The sequence below is a fragment of the Mixophyes fleayi genome, chromosome 5 (assembly GCF_038048845.1).
Source record: "Mixophyes fleayi isolate aMixFle1 chromosome 5, aMixFle1.hap1, whole genome shotgun sequence".
Lineage (NCBI taxonomy): Eukaryota > Metazoa > Chordata > Amphibia > Anura > Limnodynastidae > Mixophyes > Mixophyes fleayi.
In genome coordinates, this window is record NC_134406.1 from 21951997 (window position 1) to 21977259 (window position 25263).

A 25263-nucleotide genomic window follows, 5' to 3' on the forward strand; every position below is an offset into this window, starting at 1 on the left:
CATTTCTTTATATAGGGCCAATCAGTGGTCAAAGTGGAAATTTAGAAGTGGTGGTATGGAAAGTGTATGTGAATGGAATATTATAGATTTACAGTTAAAGCAGTAGGACATTCGTTATATTACTGAGCCCTTTACAAAGAACTGGTAATTGGAGCTTACAATCTTGAATTCCCTACCACACACACACACACATTAGGGTCCAAATTTGTCAAAAACTAAATGACTTACCAATATGTCTTTGGACTATGGGAGGAAACCAGAGCACTCGGAGGAAAGCTAGGCAAATATACAAACTCAGATAAGGCACTGGTTGGAATCGGACCCAAGACCCCGGAGCTGTGAGGCAGCAATTCTAACCACTGTGTCACCGTGCAGGACATTCAAGCTACTAGGTCATTACCCTTTGTCCGCAATGGGACTAAAATAGGGACTGTCCTGGGAAAAATGTGGCTATTGGAGGTATGCAACAGTGGCTGAAAGTCGTATTTTTGTTTCAGGGTCTAAATTTACCACCCTACAAATGTATAATTTCCAGAAGCTGAACGTGGCTTAGGACAATAGAGTCGGTGGGGTAACTGCAGCATAATTTGTCATCCTCAGAGCACCCCAAACGGTTAAATGAAAAATGCTCCACCTTTATTTCACCAACCTTTCTAAATCAATCATTTTCACCCTCACGTTTTTTTGCCCACTTTGTAGGAAAACCGAATGAAAACAGAAGAAAAATAAGACACATTGAGTGATGGTGAGTCACTAACTAAGGTGAAAATATATAGATGTGTAGCTCAAAAGCTTTGGGACACTAAGAAAAACTATTCTGGTGCACATAATGATGAGATTCATCAAAATGCAGAATATGCGCAATGATGAGCCCGATTCTGCACAGAAATGCAAAAGCAAAATTTTGTTTTGCATAAAAAAAATTGTAAAGAGTTTTAAGGGGTGGAGGCTGCCAGATTCTTACACCACCTCAGAGGTGTTAGAAACAGAAACCCAGACAGTACATTCACTATTACTCAATCTAGACGCATATTATATGGGAAGATCAATCAATGTCATATATAAATCAGTGTTATAAAGACCATAAAATATAAAATTGGGACAAATGCAATGACAGTAGCTCCAATGTCCCCTGTCTGTAATGGTGGGAAGGAAGGCATTAGGTTGGTGAGGTTTTTCATCTAGTTAGGGAACAAAAATCCCTCCATAAATATTGTTCACAGGGCTGCTGAATGGGACCATGAGTGGAGATGTGTACAACACAACAGTATCTTTTTGTGGTCTTTGCATCTTGTTCGCTGGGCTCCCCTGTGCATGAGGTTAAGAATGTTCTGTTAGATCAAAGCTGCTGCTCAGTTGGAATTTCTTAAATTTGAATTTAACATTTCCTGTTATTTTTAAATGTGCCACCTGTTTTACCTTCATTCACTGGAGTTTAGGAAAGTTAAACCCTGTTTTTTATTTCACATTTTATTTGTATGCATTTTTAAAGTGCATTTGGCAAATGTCAGATAACCTTATTACTGTCAATCTTCATCACCGGCTTTTCCATGTGTCCCCGTTTAGCAGTGGGTGGGGACAGAGCATGTAGCCAATGAGATCATCAGAATGCTCACAGCAGCAGAGTATTTCAGGAGATGAGTGTGCTGCTTGTGTGGAAGGCAGTGGCCTGTCATGTGATTATGTTAGTGAGGGTAGGACTGCTTGTGACAGGGGCAGTGTATGATAGGGGGTGGTGAACAGAGATTAGTAGGAAGCCACGGACCAAGAGTTATGCTGGCGATACACACTGTAATATCTGCAGCAATATGAAGCAACGAGCCTGTTATTGAAGTGTATGTGGTCCCAAAACAAGCTCCACGCCCGATAATAATACAATTTAAACTGAATAGATCAGTATCGGACATGTTGGTAAATGCAAACTGAAGATGATGTTCTATGACCTCCATTGGACCATCTGTGCCCTCATCTAACAGCCATGTAAACGTCAGTCTTCCACGACACTGGAAGAGATTACCTACTTATCCTACTTGACATTACATGAAAGACTGGTAAGATGTGAAGCTCCTGCTACACTGTTGCAGGAGGATTAGGGTGTGAAATAAAGGCAATACATCCAAGTATTTAACAGAGAGATCTTACTGACCTGATCAACTCATTCCTCATATAAACCAATTTATAATGTCAGCATTATCTTGCTCCCTTGGAGTGTTCAAACATCACTCCATCAATAACAGCCATTTGTAACTCTATTGAGAACATGTTAAGATCAAGGCCTTTCGTATACTTTCCATACCTGTTTATGTTGAGTAGGGACAAACTCTGGGCAGATCATAGTATTGTCTAATGTCTCCCAGTTAGACAATCAGGAATGTTGACAGGTAAACTTTTTCGTGGTGATAAAACCATAGATCATCATGCACAGTGGGAAACGCCTTCATATTTGTCTTGCTGCACCACAAGTAACTTCTTTCAGTGTAAAATAAGGTTCTTTGCCATGTTGGTGCTTAGATCAGCAAAAAAAATTGCAGCTAGGTTGATCTGCTCTGATCCATTCATCACTCAGATTCACCAAAATACCACATTGTAGTCTTGTCTTCAGATGTGATTCACCCAATACCAATTACTTTGAAAACATCAATGCATCAATTACGTTTATAAGGAAACAGCATTTGTTAAATGATTGAAGAGCAATGTAATGGAAATCAATGTACAAACTTTTAAGGTAGAATGGAAAAGAATTTCTGTTAAGCAGAATCTTTATAGATTTATTGTTGTTTAATTGTTTAATTTTTTTTATTGATTTTAATTTCTTGTAAATGTAGGTAAAATAGTTTAAAAAAATGTTTATTTTTTCTTTGGCCACTAAGGGGGGTATTCAATTGTTTCTTTTAACGCGCTAAAAGAAAAAAAAACGAGCGCTCGAAAAAAACTTCATATTATACGGTAATTTTGCGCGCGTAAACAGTTAATACGGTACTTACTCGCTGCCAGCGGGCTGAATTTCAGCTCGCTGCTCAGGGAGCTGCGAGATGAAATTTAGCGAGTAATTACCGTATTAACGCTAATATTTTTAGAGCGCTCGTTTTTTTTTTCTTTTAGCGCGTTAAAAGAAACAATTGAATACCCCCCTAAATGTTTGTTGTTGTTCAACTCTTGTAATTAATTTCTTACAGAGATCTCATTATAGCATAGTAAAAAACGATAAGCAATAAATCTATGCATAAAAAAGAAATATTCAACAAAGATCTGCTCCAAATAGGAAGGTTATAAATATAAGATGAGACAGAAACTCAAGTCCTTGTGCGAGGTGAAAGCCCAGCTCCATCAATGATGTCCTTCCCTTGTAAATATACAATGTTCTTGCAAATTAGTCGAAGTCTTTCCAAACCCTCCAAGTATAAAGCTTTTAGGGAAAGTGCCACATAACTGGTAAGCCCCAGGTTTGGTCTAGTAACATATCACCCTCTACTAAGCCATCATGCCCACTCCGCCTCTTCCAATATTCCCCAACTTGACCCCTTTAATCAAAAGGCTTTATTGAAGGTGTAGAAACCCTTTAAGACAAATGAGGACAAGTAAAAATTTCTGTAAGAGACAGACAATAGCACTTGAAGTTGTAATTACCAATTGTCACGTTGGCTTTGCCCTTTTTCGGTGAGACTTAGGTGGTTTAGTATTTATTGTTCCTGATTCCTCCACTCAGGTGTAGCTAAAAATGTCTTCTCCCCATGGCAAAATTATGATGGGAGCTTCTAGGCTTCATCATACAATCATACCCACCGCACTGTCTGCTCTGTCTTCAGTCAGTATCCAATGGGGCAGATTACCAGGGCCATATCTAGAGTTGTGCGAGAGGGGCGACCGCCCAGGGTTCAATGCTGAAGGAGGGCACAGTTTATGAATATTTAGGTTAAAATTGAAGGCCTGGAGCTTTTCCTTCCCACCCCAGGTGCTAAAAAAATTTAAGTATGAGCTCTGCACAGTACTAATTACATTTGTAGTAATCTGGCACATTAGTCTCAACTATATATACCAGTGATGGCCAACCAGCTGCTCACCAAGCCGTCACCAGCAGCCCACCAAGCCTTGCCCAGTGGCCCACCAAGCATTCCCCAGCGGCCCACCAAGCCTTCCCCAGCGGCCCACCAAGCCTTCCCCAGCGGCCCACCAAGCCTTCACCAGTGGCCCACCAAGCCTTCCCCAGTGGCCCACCAAGCCTTCACCAGTGGCCCCCGACTCCTTCCTGTTTTATTGTCAGAGTCGTTTGTTATAGCTTGTAACACTTGTTTAAAATGTCTGCTGATATGTTATTACGTATAGGTGTCTCTTTCTTTGATTAAATCTATTTAATTAAATTATTACTGAGGGTAATATTAAGTATAGTGTGGGGCCCTTTTGAAGTTTGAAGGATGCCAAAGTGGCCATTGAGGTGTATCAGGTTCTCCATCACTGATATATAAAGTCATTTTGTCTTCATTATTTCTTAAATCATATAACTGCCTGGAAAAGTTTGTTGTAATGCGATATTAAGTTTGTAGTTTAAAATACATTTCTCCTTTTGGAAAGTGGCCCCTGTGTTCCTGGGCCCCAAAGCAGTCGGATAGACTAATATGAACATAGTTATGCCTTTGCCTAATTTGTAACAAACTTTCCTTGTATGAGTCATTATAAGTTAGTCACTGAGGTTCGGCATTTTCAATGCCTAAAGTCCATCCATGACAAAGGGTCACTTTTTAAGCTCCAATAACAGCTCATTGCAGCATCGTCTTTGAATAAACCTTAACATCTTCTTATCTTACACTTGTTCATTTCAACATTAAATTATAAATTGTTCTATTTCAATTTTTTACAATTGTTCATTCATTTATTTCAATAGTAATTTATCAATTGTTTTATTTTAATTGTTTTATTTCTATTTTATTTTATACGTCTATCTGACTCTCAAGCTTAGCCAAAGTCAAACAACATTAGAACCTCAGACCAATCACAAGACAAACCTTGTCACCCTAGATTAGTACAATGGTGGTGAAAGAGTTTATCAATAAAGAGACTGGTAGTGCCAAAATATATGCTTCGGAATTTTGTAAAATGAAATGTTACTAGTGATGATCATGGAAATTTTTCAACAAAATATTATCGGATACAATAACATTATTTGAGTGCCTTTGCAGAAGTATTTATTTAAAAAATATATTAATTAATTTTAATACATCGTCTTAGTCATTCTAAAGACCATTTCATATTACTAGATCTGATTACTAACCGGTGTCTGCTGTAATTGTGCCATTGTCATTTGTTATGTATGTAATTAGCACACCTAATGTGTTCTTGTTTCATTATCCGCAGTAGTGGAGGTGACCTAAAAATGGATCTGCAATTCCTTCTGCATGTTTACTATACATAGATGTGTCCCTTAATCATCTCCAAGTTATTAATTAAGGGTGGACGGAAACATAACGAACAGTGTTTGCATAATTCATTGATGGCTGCTTTGGTTAAATTTCCATTCATGCAGTTAGGAACCAGTTGTATTCAACGTTAACAGATTTTGGTTTTTTAATTCCATAATAAAATAATCTAAATTTAGCGTGCCCAGCTTTTTAAAATATGCTAAAACAAATAAAGGTACGAAAATATAGGTTACATATATTTAGATCTCAGGAGTTACTGCTTAAATTATTGCCTAAAGAATAGGAAGAGAAGATTTATTAAACATTTAACATCACCACTCTCCAAAAGAACAAGGACATATATTTTAGAAGGTCAGTATTGTATTTATCTGTAAGTTACTTCTTATTCCTCAAGTAATAAGATGCTTTAAAAAATAAAATATTGGGCTTTATTGTTTCATGTATTGGTATTTGAGATTCATGTATTCAGAGATTGTTCGTTACATTCTGTATTCTACTATTCTGAGGTTAATAAAAGCAATTAAGCAATTATGTGAATTTTTGGGTTCTACCAAATAAAAGTATATTTATTGTATTCTAAGCCAATAGTATACTTTGCATTTTGTTTCCTAGTAAGTATAACAAGACATGAGTAATAGACATCTAATTTACCTGCTATCTTTACAGCTGCTATATTTTTAATTAATAGAAAATTATATCTGATGCTGCTGCATATTTAAAAAAATATAATAGATTTTAAAATGTTAAATAGAAATAAATGGTAAATACTAAAAGACAGTTTCCTCAATAATCATGAATCAGTGCCAAAATAGAAATTTGTTCTTTACAAGAATTTAATGAAATGTTAACTAATGATATGTGTTTCTCTCCCTGGGACTGTGGTGAAATGCTATTCATGAAAGATAGAGGCGTGTAAATATTTTAATAAATATTTATGTATACGGTTATTTGAGTCACAATGTATGTCCACTTTTATATAAAGATTATGTATAAATTTAATTACTACAGTATTTGGTGATCTATTTATTTATTTTTTAAATAAACATTTTTAATTTAAGAGGGAAACTTACAAAATATAGGAAATTAAATAAGCGTAAGTTTCCAGGTATAGCAACCAAGATAATTTTAGGCAAATAAGCTTTGGGGAAGATTAAGGGAAATAGTAGAGATAGGGAAGAGAGAGAAGGGAAGGGAAAGGGAAAGGCTTCCTATTGATCTGAATAATCACAAAACTCTAAGTTATACCAGCTTTGCCATTCTTCCCAAGAGGTTTCTGCACCAGGGATCGTATGCCCTTTTGACAGCCCTGGGAATAGAGAGCCTAAAGGATAACTAACCATATAGGACAGCATAAAAAGCAGCCATTTAAATCTTGGCAGATGGAAATAGAGTTGTGGAATAAAACAAATATTATTAACTTGTTGTATTAAAGGATACTATCTGTGGGGAAAAAAACCTCAAAGCAACGTATCCAATATAAGTCTTTTCATACTCACAAATAAATGTAAAATTTTTACAGCAAAAGTTTTCCTTTCTTGGATATTTTTTTAAGTCCCTTTTAGATTTGTGGTTGGCAAATCTTTGAAGAACTTTACCCAAAAATATAATATTATGTGTAACTTATTATGGAAAAGTAATTTTGGTCATAAATCACTGCAGTATAAAGTGAAAAATATAAACAAAGTACTAACATAAACAGTCCACTAGTTTAAAATGATCAATTGGGAAGCGTCAAACAATTGCCAAAAGGTCACATAAAAAGTTATAAACCTGGGATATTATATCCTTTACAGAATCAGTTTTATGGATTATAAGATCTCACAATTTTTTTTATCCGATAGTAACAATGAAATGATGTTTCGTTTTCCATACGAAGAGAAACTACTAGTCCCATCACAAGTTTGCAATCCGAATATTAATAGTGGAGACGAATGATCTCCACATGAACCCTTTGGGTTTTGTTCCTACACAGTGAAAGCCCTTATATTCCGAGTGAGGATTCACTTGGGAAACTTTTTTCGGGAAAGTTTTATTTTCAGAATTGTACTTTTTTTTGCTCCTCTCATGAAGGATTGGTGGCGTCTAATAGCATGCAAGTATTTGCTCAGCGTTCTATTTGTATTTTAGTGCTCCAAGTTTTTCACAGGGTGGGTGTCTCAGTTATATGATTATTTATTGGGAAATAAATGAGTCTGCTCTTGAAGGTGTTTGTTCCTCTCCTCTGAGTCAGAACATAGTGGATTTCTTGGAATGCTGTGGGTAGAAGCTGGTAAAAAGATTTCATATAGATTTGTTTTTCAATTTAAATATGAGGTGAAATATATTTAAAGGTATGCCTATCCATTCTGTATCCTACTAACTAATAAGAGGACACTTTATATCATTGGTCAGAGAACAGGGGTAAATTACCCCAAATGGGGTAAAAATGAAATTCCTGGGGGTAATGCTGCCAACTCACCTGCTGTCAGTTGGATTGTAGACCCCTTTAAATGTGAAATTGCTGTTGTACCAGATGAGCCTCAAGGGTTGGCAGAGGCACTTCTTGAGCTTCGATGCAAAAATGAAGTATGTATTGCATTTGAAAACAAAACAGATCTGTCATATTTTTGGATGTCAACAGCTGCAAAGGCATCAAAATATCACATGAGGAGGCAGTCAAAAAGTTGCTGCCTTTTGCAACAACCCACCTTTGCGAAAAAGGATTTTCCACTCTAACGAACATAAAAACAAAGCAGAGAAATCTATTGGACGCTGAAGACTGTATCCAAATTGCTCTGACATCAAAATGCCCCAATATTGATGCTCTGGTATCAAAAATGAAGCAACATAATTTCTCCAAAACTTGAAGTTCAAGCTTTCAAAGCAATTTTGAATTCCAATAATTAATAATATATGATTTCCTTCCTTTAAAATCAAGGGGGTAACGTCAGCGTATCTAAATATATTTAGGGGTAAAAGGTAAAAAAGTTCCCTGACCCCTGCTTTATATGAACAAGTGGACAAAAACAACATAAAAAGAAAAAGAAAACCGTAAAGTGCTGAGAGCAACTTTGGCTCCAATATCAATTAACCAATAACACAGATGATCTAAACCTAAATGAACAATATATATTGACCATATGAAACCTGCTTTATATACACATAAATGCATGCATGGGATTGAATAGATAGATATTCTGTAAGTTAATTGTCACAAATATAACAAAGTGTAGCTGGCCTTATTGCAAAACAGTAGTGAGAAACTATGAATTTCAATCATAGATGAGAAACTGGCTCTTGCAGCTATTGTCCCTGTGCACATAGAACGTCATTTGTTGTCAAACCACCCTGTCAAAAAGGCACATGTAATAGACCTTACAATATCCACTTCTGGGAAGAAAAAAGATGATTAGCGACAAACAAAGATTTTAACGGCTGTTGAAAAATATATGTATCATGTGCGGTATGGATTAAGCACACAGCTGACTGACAAGGAACGGTATCCCCTCCACACGTCAATGCAGTTAGAATAGTTCGGGTTCTGACGCGTTTCATTCAGAGGAACAATTAACTGCAGCATGCTAACAGCACTTGGCACTGACTGCCTCAGAACAAGTCTTTAAATAGTTCTTCAGATTAATTGAATATGATTAATTGAACTGTGTGACACACCTGCCCTATTGGCAGTATACTTAGACTCAGCAAATCTGAATATCACCATTGTGTTTAAAATATATACATATATATATATATATATATATATATATATATATATATATATATATATATATATATACAAGTTAACCCGTGCATGATACTCATGCATTCTAGTCAAATCAAATTTTTAACACCTTTTTAAGGTGTTAAAAAGGTTCTTGTCATGCATTTGGGCCATAGCCCAGGCCTCCTCAGGGGAAGAGTGTTACTTCCCGACGTAAGCGCCCTTTTTTAATGTGGTTTTGTCCACATGTCACCACCTCATCATTTTTCTCCATCACCTCATCCTTCATCTTTATCGCCACATCTATCCAGATGTCTATCCAGACACAGGGATCTCTCTCAGCGGTCCTGAGTATCACACTCCTCTCGCTCTGTCACCCCCGGCAACCACCAACCACTCCCAACTGTCACCCCCGGCAACCACCAACCACTCCCCACTGTCACCCCCGGCAACCACCAACCACTCCCAACTGTCACTTCTCCTTCAAGAAATATATATATATTTTTTTTAAATCTTTATAAACACTTTTAACAATTAGCAAATTAAATTAACAAATTAAAAACATCTTAGTATACCAAATTTCAGCCCTTTCTGAGTTTTTTTTCCACACACTAAGAATTTAGTAGGTCAGTTTATAACTCCACCCAGCAGGTGGCGCTGCAGCTTGGGTTTTTTTTTCCACACACACACAGACTAACACACGCCACTAGGCTTTTATATTATAGATATACATATTCAATTCTCTGTGGTGGTGACAAATGTTACATATAAAATACATATACTTTCATAACCTGCAAGTTAAATACAGCGGCCCTGAGCCATTAAGGAAAGTAAGGCAAGATATGGAGTAAATGTTCTCTGGGACAAACCATGTTACAAAGCAAGGGGTGCAAATTAGTTTATTATTTTGCACATATTTTAAATAATGGCTGTTTTTTTTTTCAACTAGTACACAAATACTTGATAGCTTTATTTTTACACTGACATTTTAAGTTGATCTAGGACATGCCCTACCCCAATTATAAGTCTGTCCCCACATTTTAAAAATACCCCCCTCCAATGCAATATGGTTTTGCCCAGGTACAAACTTACTCCTTTTTTATGCTTTTCTCTCCTTAATGACTCAGGTGCAGCCTTTAACATTTAACATAACCACAGTGGGGAAAGGCTGTAAGGCTAATTTTCATTTGGGTTTAAACAACGCTGTATGTTGTCAGATTTGTAATTCAGTAATGCTCATAGAATCTTTACTAAGCTTGTCTTGAAAAATGAACTATTAGTCAAAATTAAAAGTATCATTAAATTCTACGGTATTTAAAATCATTCCAATTAGATTTAAATAACTGTAATTACTTTTATTACGAAAATTGTATGGTATATACTTTTTACTTAATAAATTATTTATTCTATATATTTACAAGCCTTAATATGAAAACCCCAGATCGTAGCTTGCCTTAACTTGTGCAGATTAAATCCTTATTGTCCTGCCATTTTAGTACGCAAGACATTTTTACTTTCATCAGCAAAAATGTAAATAAAGGCAATTTCATTGCAGACCCTTATCATCCTTATTTTCACATGCAAATTAAAGTTCAAATTTGCTTTTCTCATTTGGTAAAATCTTAGTAAATCTAATATGAGAGACAAATAAGCATTGCTGCTTAGTTGTCAGACAACATATTAGCCAATCTGAGCTTTCTTAATAATTATGCAGTGCCTAAATTATCAGGAGAGAACTATTGTCTTTATGTATTAGGAAATCATACACCTCAACTGGCAGCAGGGCCGCCATCAGGGGGGTACGGCCAGTACTGCTGTGAGGGGCCCGGACAGACCTCTCTGTCTGTCTGGGCCTCTCAGTCTGACTGACTGAACTGCCCCTTCTTCCCCTGATGCTGCAGCTCCGCCTCCCAGGCTCTGATAGGCTGGGAGTGCTGCGCGGTGACATCATCACTGCACCGCGCTCACAGTGTATCGGTGACCGGGAGCTGCAGCATCACGGAGGAAAAGGTAAGTTAAGTAGGTATTCATTTCAAAGTAGAGGGGCAGATAGAATAGGGGGCACTAAATGTGCCTGGGGGGGGTGGACAGACATTAACTGTGCCTTGGGGGGGGAGAGGGGAACCACAACTGTGATTGGGGGGGAGAGGGGGACTTTAACTGTGATTGGAGGGGACCTTAACTGTAATTGGGGGGGACCTTAACTGTTATTGGGGGGAGAGGAGGGCATTCACTGTGATTGGGGGGAAGAAGGGGACATTCACTGTGAATGTGGGGGAGAGGGGGAACATTTACTGTGATGAGGGAGTGGGGGGAATGTACTGTGATGAGGGATAGGGAGCACATGTATGGCGAAGAGGGAGGAGGGCACATGTATGGGGAGGGGGGGGCCTGCCAGATTAATTAGTACTGGGCCCCACAGTTTCTGATGGCAGCCCTGACTGGCAGGTTTAACTGATAAATAACATTGTGCAAAAAACAGTGATACATGTTACATGTGGGTTAAATAAATGTAAGCAAATAATACACTGTATTTTATCTGCAGGATGTTAACAGATGGCGAGCCGGGAGTATGGCAGCCTGCGTGAGTTTTGGCATCTACCAAATGATTCTGCCTTCTGGAATGCACAGCATTCCAGATGAAAGATGTTATGGCTTATTATAACTTTAATACATAAATGATAATTGAATTGCCAATATCAAACAATGTATTCGGAACAAGCTTAGTCAAGACTGTTTAACATAATTTAATTGTTTGCAAGTTATTTGAATAATACAAAATAATTTTTATCTTGTCCTTGTATTTATCTTTCATCCTACATTGAACCAGCTTGTATATAATACTACGCTATTGCATTATTATTATTATTTTTGTTCAATTTCTGATATTCAAAATGATCTCAACGAACAAACTTCAATAATAGGGCTGACATAAATTTACTGAAATGAAAACAGATATCACAGTTTTTAAAATATCAGATGCACCCCGTAGCTAATAACAACTGACAGTTTCATATGAGATCAAAGTGTAATAAAAATCTCTGTCTGGTTATCTTATCTCTCCCCTGTCTCAGCGTGTGAGAACTCAATCAGCCTTTGATTTAAAAAGAGCCAATTAACACTCTATATGATTGCAATGTTGTTACTATTAAATTCCTGGTAGATGTTAAGCACTTTTATTTTTGTTTGACTATAATCACGTACACATTTTAAATATAGTTGTAGAAGAGATTTCTAAATAGGTCAGAACACTGTTTTTTCCATGTAGAAAATATAATTTTATTTTAAGATATAACAAAATAAGGCTGAATAGGGAGCAGTTTTGGTGCTTACTCCTGCAATCAATACAGTGTCCTGACAGAAGCCCAACTATATGGAAAACATAGGTGTGAGCTTAAAGAGGCAGAAAAGAAGGGATAGCCTTTTTTTTATGGTAGCACTATTTTTGCCTGACTTCTATTTCCCAATAGTTACATTTGCAGGGACTGTCTTGACTCATGCGGGTATATAAACTGCGGGTTTGAAAAAGTGAAAATGTTGCCTATAGCAACCAATCAAATTCTAGCTATCATTTATTAAGTACATTCTACAAAATGATAGCTAGAATCTGATTGGTTGTTAAAGGCAACATCTCTACTTTTTCAAACCCCCAGTTTAGTAAATATACCCCATGGACTTAAAAGTATATGCGGCTTTATGAGAATGTGGGTGTGTTTGATTGCATCCGGACTTGTTTTAAATGTAAACCAGCCCGAAATCTTTTCATTCCGTACAGAAGGCAACCACTTCATCTGCATCTTGTCCAAGAGGCTCCCCCGGAGTCAAAATCCTGGGTAGACCGCGTTCATACTGAACACGTATCTGCCCAGGGTGTCCATGGCAACATCTTGTGATGTTTTATTTTTTGTTTTGTTTTTACTTTTACATTGGTTCTGGTGAGACCCGGCTTGAAAAACCTGAGTCGCACCATTCAATAGTGCAGGCTTCCCGGGGCAGACCCGGGAATTACACCACCAAAAGACCCGGGTCTAATTCCCGGGTCTGATGATCCGGGAATTAGATCTGGGACCATTCATACTGCACCTCGACCCGGGCCCTGGCAAAAAGCCAGGTTTTAGGTGCAGTATGAAATGAATGGGGTATAATTAATCAATAAGGTATTCTACAAATAATGTATAAATGTATTCTACAGGTAATTCATTAATAAATGTATTATGCAAGTAATAAATAAACATATTCTATAAGTAGTCAATAAACATATTCTGCATGGAATTCATTAATAAAAATGCTCTACAAATAATTCATCAATAAACATACTCTAAAGTAATTCATCAGTACATGTGTTCTATCTGTAATTAATATAATATTAGACAGTGCTTGGCTGCTCTCCAACTCTTCCTATCCCCATAATATACTTGGGCAATGCTGCGTGCACTACAGTTAGATGCAAGCAGCTCTCCTTTTTCAAGCAGAGCCGTGTGAAACGGGTGCAGGGTCCATCCACCTCATTTATACAGTGCCCCAGGCTTGGAGGGGGGTTTACAGGCACCAGGAAACCCCTTTTGGTTTGCCTATGCTCCAGATAAGGAGCAGCTAGCCGGGGGCCGCAAGAAAACTCTAGGTGGGTAGCAAGCCTCATGGGGGCCGTCTGCTGTCCACAATTGCTGTAAGGGGTTACAATGGATTTCAGCACTCAAATTGCACTCATCTATCACACAGGCTACAGATCTCAATGAATCACACCCCTTCCCCCAAATCAGTTCTCTCACATCCATATCGACCCAATCTCTGCCATCAGTTAATGTTTAGAGCACTAGAGCCCTACAAATTTGCCCTTTGACACGCACTGTGCACCTTGTTAGTCAAAAACACTAACAATTCAGACACCAGCATTTACAGGGATAACATAGACAAATAATATTTGTCTTCATAAAAATTTTAAATTTAATGGAAAAAGTTATAGGGCATTGGACATAAAACATATAAGAATAGATATTTAAAGGACACTTAAAAAAATGAAAATAAACTAGCAAACAATAAGCAATCAGTATTTGTCTAGTACTAATTAGAGAATGAAAGCAAATACTTGGTTAGTTATTATGGTATATTGCACATTTGCTCTTTGCTAGTAAATAACCCCAACGTCTACTTTTTGGACACCGCACCACGTCTCAACCAATCCGATCCATTCCAAGATTAGACCAGTTTGCTTCACCTATTCACATCGGCATATCAACAATTTGTCAAGCTGTACCTTAGTCTAAAAATAATGAGTTCAAAATGAGCCTACATCTTTAACTGAAAAAATGAGAGAACTGATACTTATCATAAAAGTGAAATCTTGACTTGTTCGCTAAACTCTGTCTTATGTCTTGAGTAACATTTTTTTCCATTAAGGAAATCTATTTTTGAAAGAATTCAATGACCTGTAAAATGTCCTATTTACTTTTTGAAATTACAGTCGACAACTGAATTTAAAGGTCAGGGAAAGTTCACAATTTTCAATATTTTTCAAATGCAGACAGATATGAAAATAGAGAGCCAGAAACATGTTTTAATAGCTGAAAGGACAAAGTTAACAGCGTTCCTGTGAACTTTTCTACATAAGATATAGGAAAGAGGCATTTGACAACATGTCTGCTAAATATGAAAACCGGTTTTGCATTGGGATACGAGATCATTTAATGAAATGGCATTTACATAGTGTGCATTTACATACATAAGTATTCATTGTTTAACAATGATCCACAGAACCTTTTTCTCTGGGATTTGATTTTTGCATATCCTCAGTAGAGGTAGAAGGCTATACTTTTGATTCTTCTTGGAATGTCATAAAAACATTCAAAAGTACTCTAGTGATATATGTAATAAAGACAGCATGTATACCCTCCATTATCATGATTTATTTAAACAATAAATGAATGTAGAACAAACAGTATTTAAAGAAAAGTTGAACCCAATTTGACCGGGTGGGGTACGTGTTTTTGGTGCGGTATATTTCGACACCGAGAACTCAAATCGGTCAAATCGCCGGTAATTGTTTTTACGATTACCACCATAACGACATTGAGAACTCCTACAATTAAAAGACGAATCTGTAAAGAAACGATTTCAAGAAAACCAGACTTACCTGTATACCGAAGTTGCAGCTGTCCGATTGGCGCAGGATGCTGACCGCAAGTGAGTCCGACTACTGAAGTGTCCATCAGGAGCCCTTGCGACTTCTATTCCTTTTAATTTAAAGCGGCAATATCAAACTCCGCAGGTTAAGTGTTGAAACAGTTAATAAAACATTGCCACTTTAAATTAAAAGGAATAGAAGTCGCACTCACGTTAAAGGCTCCTGACGGACACTTCAGTAGTCCCACTCACTTGCGGTCGGCATCCTGTGCCAATCGGACAGCTGCAACTTCGGTATACAGGTAAGTCTGGTTTTCTTGAAATCGTTTTTTTTACAGATTCATCTTTTAATTGGAGGAGTTCTCGGTGTCGTTATGGTGGTAATTGTAAAAACGATTACCACCGATTTGACCAGGACTGCCCCAATTTGTAGCTCTCACAAAGGTGGTTAATGTAGCAGCAAGTAGATGTGTTTTTTCTTTAAAAAACATGGACATGGTTGAGTTGACTGGTGCAAGGATTTGGTGGGTGTGATTGGGCCCCACCTCCCCTGGAAGCACACAATGTAGGAAACTATCAGGTGCAGAATGGGGTATATCAATTAATTACTCTCACCTGGTGGGCAAGTGGGATTTGGGAGGACCCAGTGGTGTTAGGCTGCCACTGCCCCAATTCTAATAGTTCTGGAAAGCAGTAGCGTTGGAAACACACTCAGTCCCTCTGGAAAGCTTGTTCTGAACCTGGAAGGAATTCTGCATCTTGGGAGTATCAGGAGACCAGGTGCTGTCATCCAGGTCAGTGTGATTTGGGCAATATGAAGCAGAGTCAATGCTGAAAGGGAGCATTGTGGCTTTTGCCTGGATGTGGGCAGGGGGACTGACACAAACTATAGTAATCAAAACGTGTTAGCAATTCCAGGGTCCTGTAAAGGAGATTGGTGCGAGGCTGACTTGGCCAAGCTAGATCAGTAGTGTTAGTCAGTCATGACTATTTGCTGAAAACCAGCAAAACACTGTACTGTGTTGTGCCGGTGGCATGGTAACCACATTGAATATCAGTGGGGGTTTAGGGACTAATTTGTCCTTTTTTTGTCTTATTTTCTCCTTATTTTACCTTTTTTAATGTTAGGAAGTATGGCTGGAAGTGATGTTTTTACTATTTCCACCACACACATTTCCATCTTGGCCACAATGCTGCAAAAGTAGGTGTATAGCTCTCTCCTGGTGGTGATTCCAAACACCGAAATGTGAGCAGGTACCTTATTGTGCGTGATGCAGAATTAAATGCATATTTGTTGACATATCAATGTATTACAGCGTTACATTAGTTAGATTCTTAAATAAGGGCCACATAATGTTTTTTTTATTATCATCCTTCATAACCTAAATGTTAATAATTAGATCACACAAATGGTGCCTTCTTCCCCAAAGCACACTTAACCTCTCTTTATAATTGAAGCATTTTTTTTTATTAATGAGGTTCCCCACCTTTAAAGTTTCTTGAGTTGTCCTATGTCCTTTTAACAGCCCCCAAAACTGTACCACATATTCAGTATTGAATATATGTTAACATTCCCTGTTTATAATATGGAAAAGTAGTTAGAACAGCATTCATTGTTTTTTGTTTAAACGGTGTTGGGCGACTTCATTTTGCACCCCAGTTTGTACACAGAGAGCCTGATTCATTAAGGAAAATAAAGCAAAAACCATGTTGCATTGGAGGGGAGGTAAAGTTAAAATGTAAGCACTGATTTATAGTTGGGGTAGGGCATGTCCTAGATCAACTTTAAATTTTAGTGTAAAAATAAAGCTATCAAGTATTTGTGTGTTACATGAAAAAAGAGCCAGTACTTAACTTATGTGCAAAATAATAAACTAATTTGCACCCCTTGCCATTGTGACATGGTTTTTATATATATATATATATATATATATATATATATATATATATATATATACACAACTAGGGTGAGTCAACAATGATCCATACAGTTATATCAAAGCTTCTGTTGGCCACACTGTGTTATCATTGCTTTCTGCACTAGGGGCCTGATTCATTAAGGATCCTAACTTAAGAAACTTCTTATTTCAGTCTCCTGGAAAAAACCATGTTACAATGCAAGGGGAGCAAATTAGTATTTTGTTTTGCACATAAGTTAAATACTGACTGTTTTTTCATGTAGCACACAAATATCAACTTAAAATTTCAGTGTACAAATAAGCTATCAAGTATTTGTGTGCTACATGAAAAAACTTAATGAATCAGGCCCTAGATCGTTGTCTCTCTAGTCACTGCTGTGCAGATTTGAACATGTTACGTAAGTTCAATTATGTCTGCATTGATATTTATCAAAGACTTTGTGCACAGTATGGAGAAAGTGTTTTGTCGCGAAGAAGTGGGTATGAATGGATAGAGAAGTTCAAAGAAGGTCGTACAAGTGTCAGCGATGAAGAAGGAGCCGGCGGCCCGTCAACGTCCACGACTGATGAGAACTTTGAGCCTGCACACAAACTTATTCTGTTGGATAGACGAGTGACAGTGTATTATGTTGTAAATCATTTGCACATCAGCCATGGCTCTGCCTATGCAATAATCCAGGACAGACTTGGGTTTCGAAAAGTTTGTGCGAGATGGGTGCTGAAATAGCTCACGGCGGAGCACAAACAGAACCATTTGGACATCTGCAAACAAAATTTGGGCCGATACTTTAAGGAAGATGAAAGTTTCTTAAAAAGAATCATTACTGATGATGAGACACGGATTCATCACTACGAGCCTGAGTGTAAATGGCAGAGTATGGAATGGAAACATCCTCAATCGTCATCAAAAAAAAGTTCAAAGTCAACCATCAGGTGGAAAATTGATGCTTACAGTTTCCTGGGATTCTCAAGGGCCAGTATTGAAACATTTTCAGGAATAAGGTTCAACAATCAACAGTGTTCGTTGCAGTGAGATGCTCACTGAAGAGCTGAAGCCTAAAATTCAAACAAAATGTAGAGGACTGCAATCCAGGGGTGTTGTGTTATTGTATGACAATGCAGGTTCGCTCACCACTGCTCATACTATTAACACTCTACAAAAACTTTGTTTTGAGGTGTTAAAGCATCCTCCCTATAGTCCTGGTCCTGCCCCACTATCACCTGTTTGGACCTCTGAAAGAAGCCCTAAGCGGACGAAGATTCACGCCTGATGAAGAGGTGAAGACAGAGGTGCATTCGTGGCGCAGCTCTGCCTAAAACAGTTTCTAAAGAGGCAATACAAAAGCTTGTTGACAGATGGACAAAGCATATATTGAAATGCAGGGAGTTTAAGTTGAAAAATATTGTATTTGTCTTTTCTGAAAGTTGATTAAAACAAAATCTACAGCCAGAGTGCGGATAATTTTTGACTCACCCATATATATATATATATATATATATATATATATATATATATATATATAATCAAATAGTGTCTTTACTTCCTTTTTAAATATTTGCAGGTTAAAAAGTCCTATTAAATGCACATACTGCATGAAGGTACTTAAATATATCTGTTTATCTGATATATTTAGACAGCATATATCCCATTTTTCCCTTCTGCATCCATTCCTGCACCACTCTTAATATGCTGAAATCTGCCTGGATGTTTTAAGTACATCCTCAGTATTGACCAATCCTGCCCTACAGAAATAATATTTTATCATCTTAATCTCGCAGAGCTCTTTGCAGTTTTGTGCATCTATCAGTTTTGCAAATATCTTGCTGGCACAAATATTTTTGGAAGAATCTGACATATTTTCGTATTATTTATGTAACATGCTGTCAAAGACACGTTTGTAGTTGTGTTTTTTTATGGGATTAGTTTTTCACATTCCTCTACTCGCAGCATGGTAGATACCAAGTTGAAGTTTCTCTAAGTGCAAACGTTTTAAAAACGAATGCACGTACATCGGGAATACGCATGTCTGTATTCAACAAGGAGCGGATCTGAGGAGACGTCTGTTGATGAATTCGGGTCTAGGTCCACTTTGCTCTAACAGTATATACACTGCAATATATATTTGTATATATAATATACTACAGGAAACATCTAATACATATGTCATTGTATTGTTTGTTCATTGTATAACTATGCATTGTGTATTCTAAAGGGGGAATTCAAATCGGACATGCTCAACGCGGCGTCAATGCTATTACCGTTAATACTGTAATTTTAACCCTGATTTTCAGAGTGGTTCTACGGAAGAGTCAATTTATTCTGCTTGTGGGAGTAGAAATTTACACATTTCTCCAGCAGAATTTGCCCACAAGCGTTCTGCATGTAATTCCCCCATAATTATCATTTCACCTGGATTTCTCCATATCGTTTGTGTTCCACCCAGACCACAACAGAGAGCAGAATGAGTGGACAATGTTGTCCCCCCAGTTCTATTTATAGACTATAAATTCCATGGAAAACATAATTTGCAAACACAGTCCAAAATAGCAAAGTGGAACTTAAAGATAATATTGCTGGAACTTCTCACCTCTGGGAAATGTCTTTATATGCAGTGACATTCAGTCCATGCGAAATTCTACAGGCACTATGCTCATCTCTATTGTATTTAGTTTACACTTTTATTACACTTTTATTAAATAAAAAAATCTAACTATAGATACAGTGCTGCATTACATAAATTCCCAGGCAATGTTTAAAATAGACGACCTTTGGAATGTTCTTATATTTATTATGCAATGCCCTTTGGAACGTTTTTCAGTTTTAAAAAGATGTTTTCAGATACGCATTTAAGATGTGTTTCATGTAATTCTAAAATGCCTTAAGATGCTCGGTGGAGAAACCTCTCAAGCACAAAACATGTAGGGCCTGAGTCATTAAGGAGAGCAAAGCAAAAAAAAAAAGGAGTAACTTTGAACCTGGGCAAAACCATGCTGCATTGGAGAGGGGGTAAATTTTAAATGTGGGGACAGATTTATAATTGGGGTAGGACATGTCCTAGATCAACTTTAAATTTCAGTGTAAAAATAAAGCTATTAAATTAGTATTTGTGTGCTACATGAAAAAGTAGGCAGTATATTCCTAATGGGCAAAATAATAAACTAAGTTGCACCCCTTACATTAGTAACATGGTTTGTCCAGGAGCAAACTTACTCCTTTTTTTTGCTTTGCTCTCCTTAATGACTCGTAGAGTACATGCAGCTACCCGTGAATATGGTGGCTCTTAGTGAACTGGCTTATGACATAGCCTTTAGCAAGGACAAAGATATGAAAAATGTATAAACTTAAATACATGATAACAACATTAAGGGCCCTATTTACAGTTGGGAGCAGAGCAAAAAGAAAGGTCAAATCTGTTCCTGACCAAACCATTGTTGCAATGCAAGGGTGCAAACTCATTCCTTTTTTGCATGCAGGGACTATACTGGCTGCATTGCATGTAGCAAACAGCTTTATATTCACACTGCAATTTGGAGTTGAGATAGGACACACTTCATCTCAACTCTAAATTATCCTGCACATATTAAATTTGCCCCCGCCCCCCCCCCCACCCCGCTGTACAATATTGTTTTTCAAAGCTGCAAATTTGCTTATTTTTTGAATAGAGCATAATTGACTACCCTCCCAGAATAGCAGGAGAGGGCAATATATATATATGTATATATTTCTCACATCCGGCCCTACCTATCTCAGGATGCCACCCAAACCATTATCCATGCTCTCATCAATTCCCGTCTTGATTACTGTAACCTTCTCCTCACCACCCTCCGTTGCTCCCACCTCGCCGCCCTTCACTATATACTCAACGCAGCTACGAGACTTATCTTCCTTCCACGCCGTTCTTTCTCTGCCTCCCCTCTCTGCCTTGCCTTACACTGGCTCCCTTTCCTCTTTAAACTCCTCACCCTCACTTGCAAGGCCCTCTCCCAGTCCACTGCACCTTATATCTCTAACCTCCTCTCCATTCACACTCCCGTCCATTCCCTGCGCTCTGTCAATGACCATCGCCTCTCCTCCGCACTGATCACCTCATCCCATGCCAAATTCAAGATTTCTCCCGTGCTGTTCCCCTTCACTGGAAAGACATCCCTCGCACCATCCGTCTGTTTCCTAATCTGGGCACCTTCAAAAGGGCTCTCAAAACCCATTTGCTCCTCAAAGCCTTCCAGCCATCCACCTAATCTTCTCCATCCTTCTTCTCCTTCTCCTTCTTGTTCGTATTCCTCTTGCGCCTGTTCCCCTCCACTGCCTCCTCTCGTGCCTGCTGTCTGTTTCCCCTCCCTTTAGTATGTAAGCTCTTACGAGCAGGACCCTCTTCCATTCTTAATTCCATTTCTTCTTCTCCAATGTCACTGTTCTAGCTATGCTTGGAGATATTGGAGTCTTGGTTTTACTTGTCTTGTTCTATACTGTTGTACTCTGTATGGTTCTTTGTTCGTACTGTACTTTGTATTTTGTATTTTGTGCAGTGCTGCGGAAACCTTGTGACACCATATAAATAAAGATTACTAATAAAAAAATACTAATAATAATAATATATACATGCATTAGGTGGAATTTATCAAACAAAGTGAATACATTCTTGTTAATCAATATGATAAGTCACAGACTATTCACAATGCACAAATGTGTTATAACTTGTGTAATTGATGTACGTGTGACATAAACCTGGATCCTATGTTACTGGTGCAGAGCTGGACGTCTCTTGCAATGTGAACACTTCAGCATATGGGCAAAAATTTGCTATTTTTTACGTGCAGCTTTCTTTTTATGTAAATTACGTCCAATTTGCATACAATTCAGCAGCTGTTCTTAAATATTGTAAACACTTCTTTATCTGTTTGTGCATTCTTACTCCCTAGTCTCTAATACTCATAATTTTCAGACTTCCTATATGTTACTGCAAATTTAAATAATGGATATAAACCATACTTGCCGACTTTCTTCAGCTCCCTTCTGGGAGCCAGGCAGTGGAGGAGGACGGGACGGCCAAAATCGCAGCATTTTGGCCCCGCCCCCAGTGACGTCATGATGCAAAAGCGTCATTTGACAGCGGCCAAACGCCGCGATTCACCGGGAATCGCGGTGTTTGGGATCTAATTCTGACCACTTCACTAGGAAGTGGGGCATTTCCTAGTGAAGTAGGCAGAATTCGGGAGATTGCCACACTCACCCGGGAGTCCGGGAGACTCTCGCAAAATGCGGGAGTCTCCCGGACATTTCGGGAGAGTTGGCAAGTATGAAATAAACATTTTCCTGGTTTGTTTTACTATCCCAAACTGACAACATGAAACGCAAATCATTAGTATATTTCTCCCCTGTGTTATCCTGGTAATAAAGTACGTACTATAAAATGTTTATGTGTAACTTTTACAGGTTTACTTATTACAGCATCATACTACTGTAGTACACAAACTGTAGTTCTTACTCATTCTTTAACACATCCTCAAAGGCAACCATAAAGGGCTCACTGTGTATGTTCCCACAATCTTCACATCAACCTTAAAATTCTTAAACACTTATATCCAAATAAACACACGGAGTCACGTATAATTTGCTAAAAATGGAAGGACATTTATTATTATTTTAGTATTAAACTAAACCTATGGTAGCGGAGAAAGGACGCTGTGGTACAGCTCCCAGGCTGATACAACTAGATAACGTGGGAACTGGCGCAAACCGCCGTACATCCACTAACCATGGGGAACACATCCCAAACTATCATGCGCTGAATTGGCGTCAGAGTGACTGCCCCTTCTAAACTCACGCTGCCCTCCTTCACCGAGCCGGACAGGGACCCTCCTCACGAAGGACCAAAAAAAGGAGTTACTGGTGCCTCTAAGGGGACAGTGGCCTGCGGCCAACTACCTGTGCGCCCACTAATCAGCCGCTGAACGCAGTGCCTTCCTACCGCAAACCTTAACACACAAGTTCCTTAAACTAAGGAGTGGGTGGGTGGGATCTCGTCCTGCAGAGTGAGCAGGGCCGGTGCTAGGGTCCATGGCGCCCGAGGCACTTTGTCAAAATCGGCGCTCCCCCCCCCCCCCCCGCAAAAATCGGTGCCCCGCCCCCCCGCCGCAGGAACACTTTGAAAATCGGCGCCCTCCTCCCCCCTCCCCGTCTTTCCTTACCTTGCCTCAACACCGCCGCTTCTCTGCTCCGTCTGCTCCCCTCCACTCACTGACACTGTCGGGCCGTGATGATGATGTCACGGCCGACAGTCAGTGAGTGGAGGGGAGGAGACAGAGCAGAGAGGAGGCGGAGGTGAGCAATAGCGGAGGGGAGCAATAGCCTCTTCCCCCCTCCCCGTGGATGTATCTGAATGCTGTGCGGCGGCCGTGAAAGGTCAGCGGTCGCCGCACAGTTTTAAAGTAATTTTCATTCTGTGGCGCCCTCCAGAGCCCGGCACCCTAGGCAAGTGCCTAACCTTGCCTAATGGGAGCGCCGGGCCTGAGAGTGAGACAAACCAGGAAGTGCTGTCTGCTATATCCAATCCAGGCCCCTCCCACAGGAACTACCATTGGTCGGGCCCCACCCGATGTTAACCCCTTCAGGTAAGTGTTCAGCCTGTTACAACCCTGTCGCCCTTTAAGTGCGTTCATCCTAAAAGTCTCACTTGTCATTATATCTCAGAGCTGTATTTCCCCTCTGGAACACAGAGGGGAAATACAGCTCAATGCTGCAGCAAAAGTGTTGTGTTTACATACTGTATTTCTGCTATAAGGTATCAAAAAAACATAACAATGCTTTTCAAATGATTTAATTATGAATTTGTTCTCAAAGCATCCTAGCAGCGTCGTGCACTATGTACTTAAAGAGAAAGCTTACAGTTCTAATATTTGGAACACTGCAGGCAATTTTGAATTTGACGCAAAGGGAAGCATACGCATGCTAAGAAGTGTGTGCTTACGGATCCATTTGCTTACATTATTTTCTGAACATTGACGTTAAAGAAAGTTTACTCAGCTTTAGGAATGCATGTTTAACGTGGAAACTTAAAATCCATGTGTACGAGCCATTAAAGTGGCCTTGTCACCTACATAGAGTGGATTATGCCATTTTCTTGCGGGAACCGATAATTAAACAGTCTATCAGTTCACTAGTGTGATTATTCGTTACCATTTTCATGCATTATACATAGAGATGCTCACTGACCCCCATGAACTGGTTTTGGTTTTGGATCTGGATTAACTTCGTATTTTGGTTTTGGCAAAACCGCCCTCGTGTGTTTTGGTTTTGGTTTTGTATTTTTTAGAAAAAAAACTAAAATATGCTACAATCATATAATTTTGCTCTTTTTTTGTTCCTACATTATTATTAACCTCAATAACATTAATTTTAAAGTCATTTGCCGTCAATTTTGACCACCTCACAGGTCACATTATTATTTTCATACACTTTCGGACAAATACTGCAGCGACCTGGCTGGATGGTAAGCGACAGAGCAATGACACAAACCCACTGCGTTTCCTAGCACATCTAGGACACATTGGCACACAGTAGTAGCAGAAAAGAAAAATGGTGCAAGATGGAATTGTCCTTGGGACCGCCGTTATGTTGGATTTTAAAAAGGAATCCAAAACTAGCGAGATCCGACGACGCAACGATGACGTTTCGCCTCATTTTCAAATCCGAAAAAGGGCGAAAGTACCGACCGGCTCCGCTCTGTACTCGAATCTGCTAAGTTCGGGTGTGTTTGGTTCTCGGGGAACCGAGCATCTCTAATTATACATAACTACAGTGTTAATTGTAGGAAGAGCTATTTTACTTGGTCCTATTGTACTCAGGTAAAATGATTACGTTCCCACACATAAACCTGGCCTATTTTATGTATGCAAAGTCCCAAAGCTTTTAGTGCAAATCAATCCTTGACTGGTGGCTCAGAGGAATTCCGTGTAATGATTTACTGTTACTTTGAACAGGTGAAAAGATCAGATGCTATTTTCTTAAGCTTCATTTTTTTTTCTCAGCTTGAACCTTAAGCCAATATCAGACACCGCAGTTTATTCATCAATCAGTTTTACCAAGCATCACTCTCAGTATGGTCTGGCT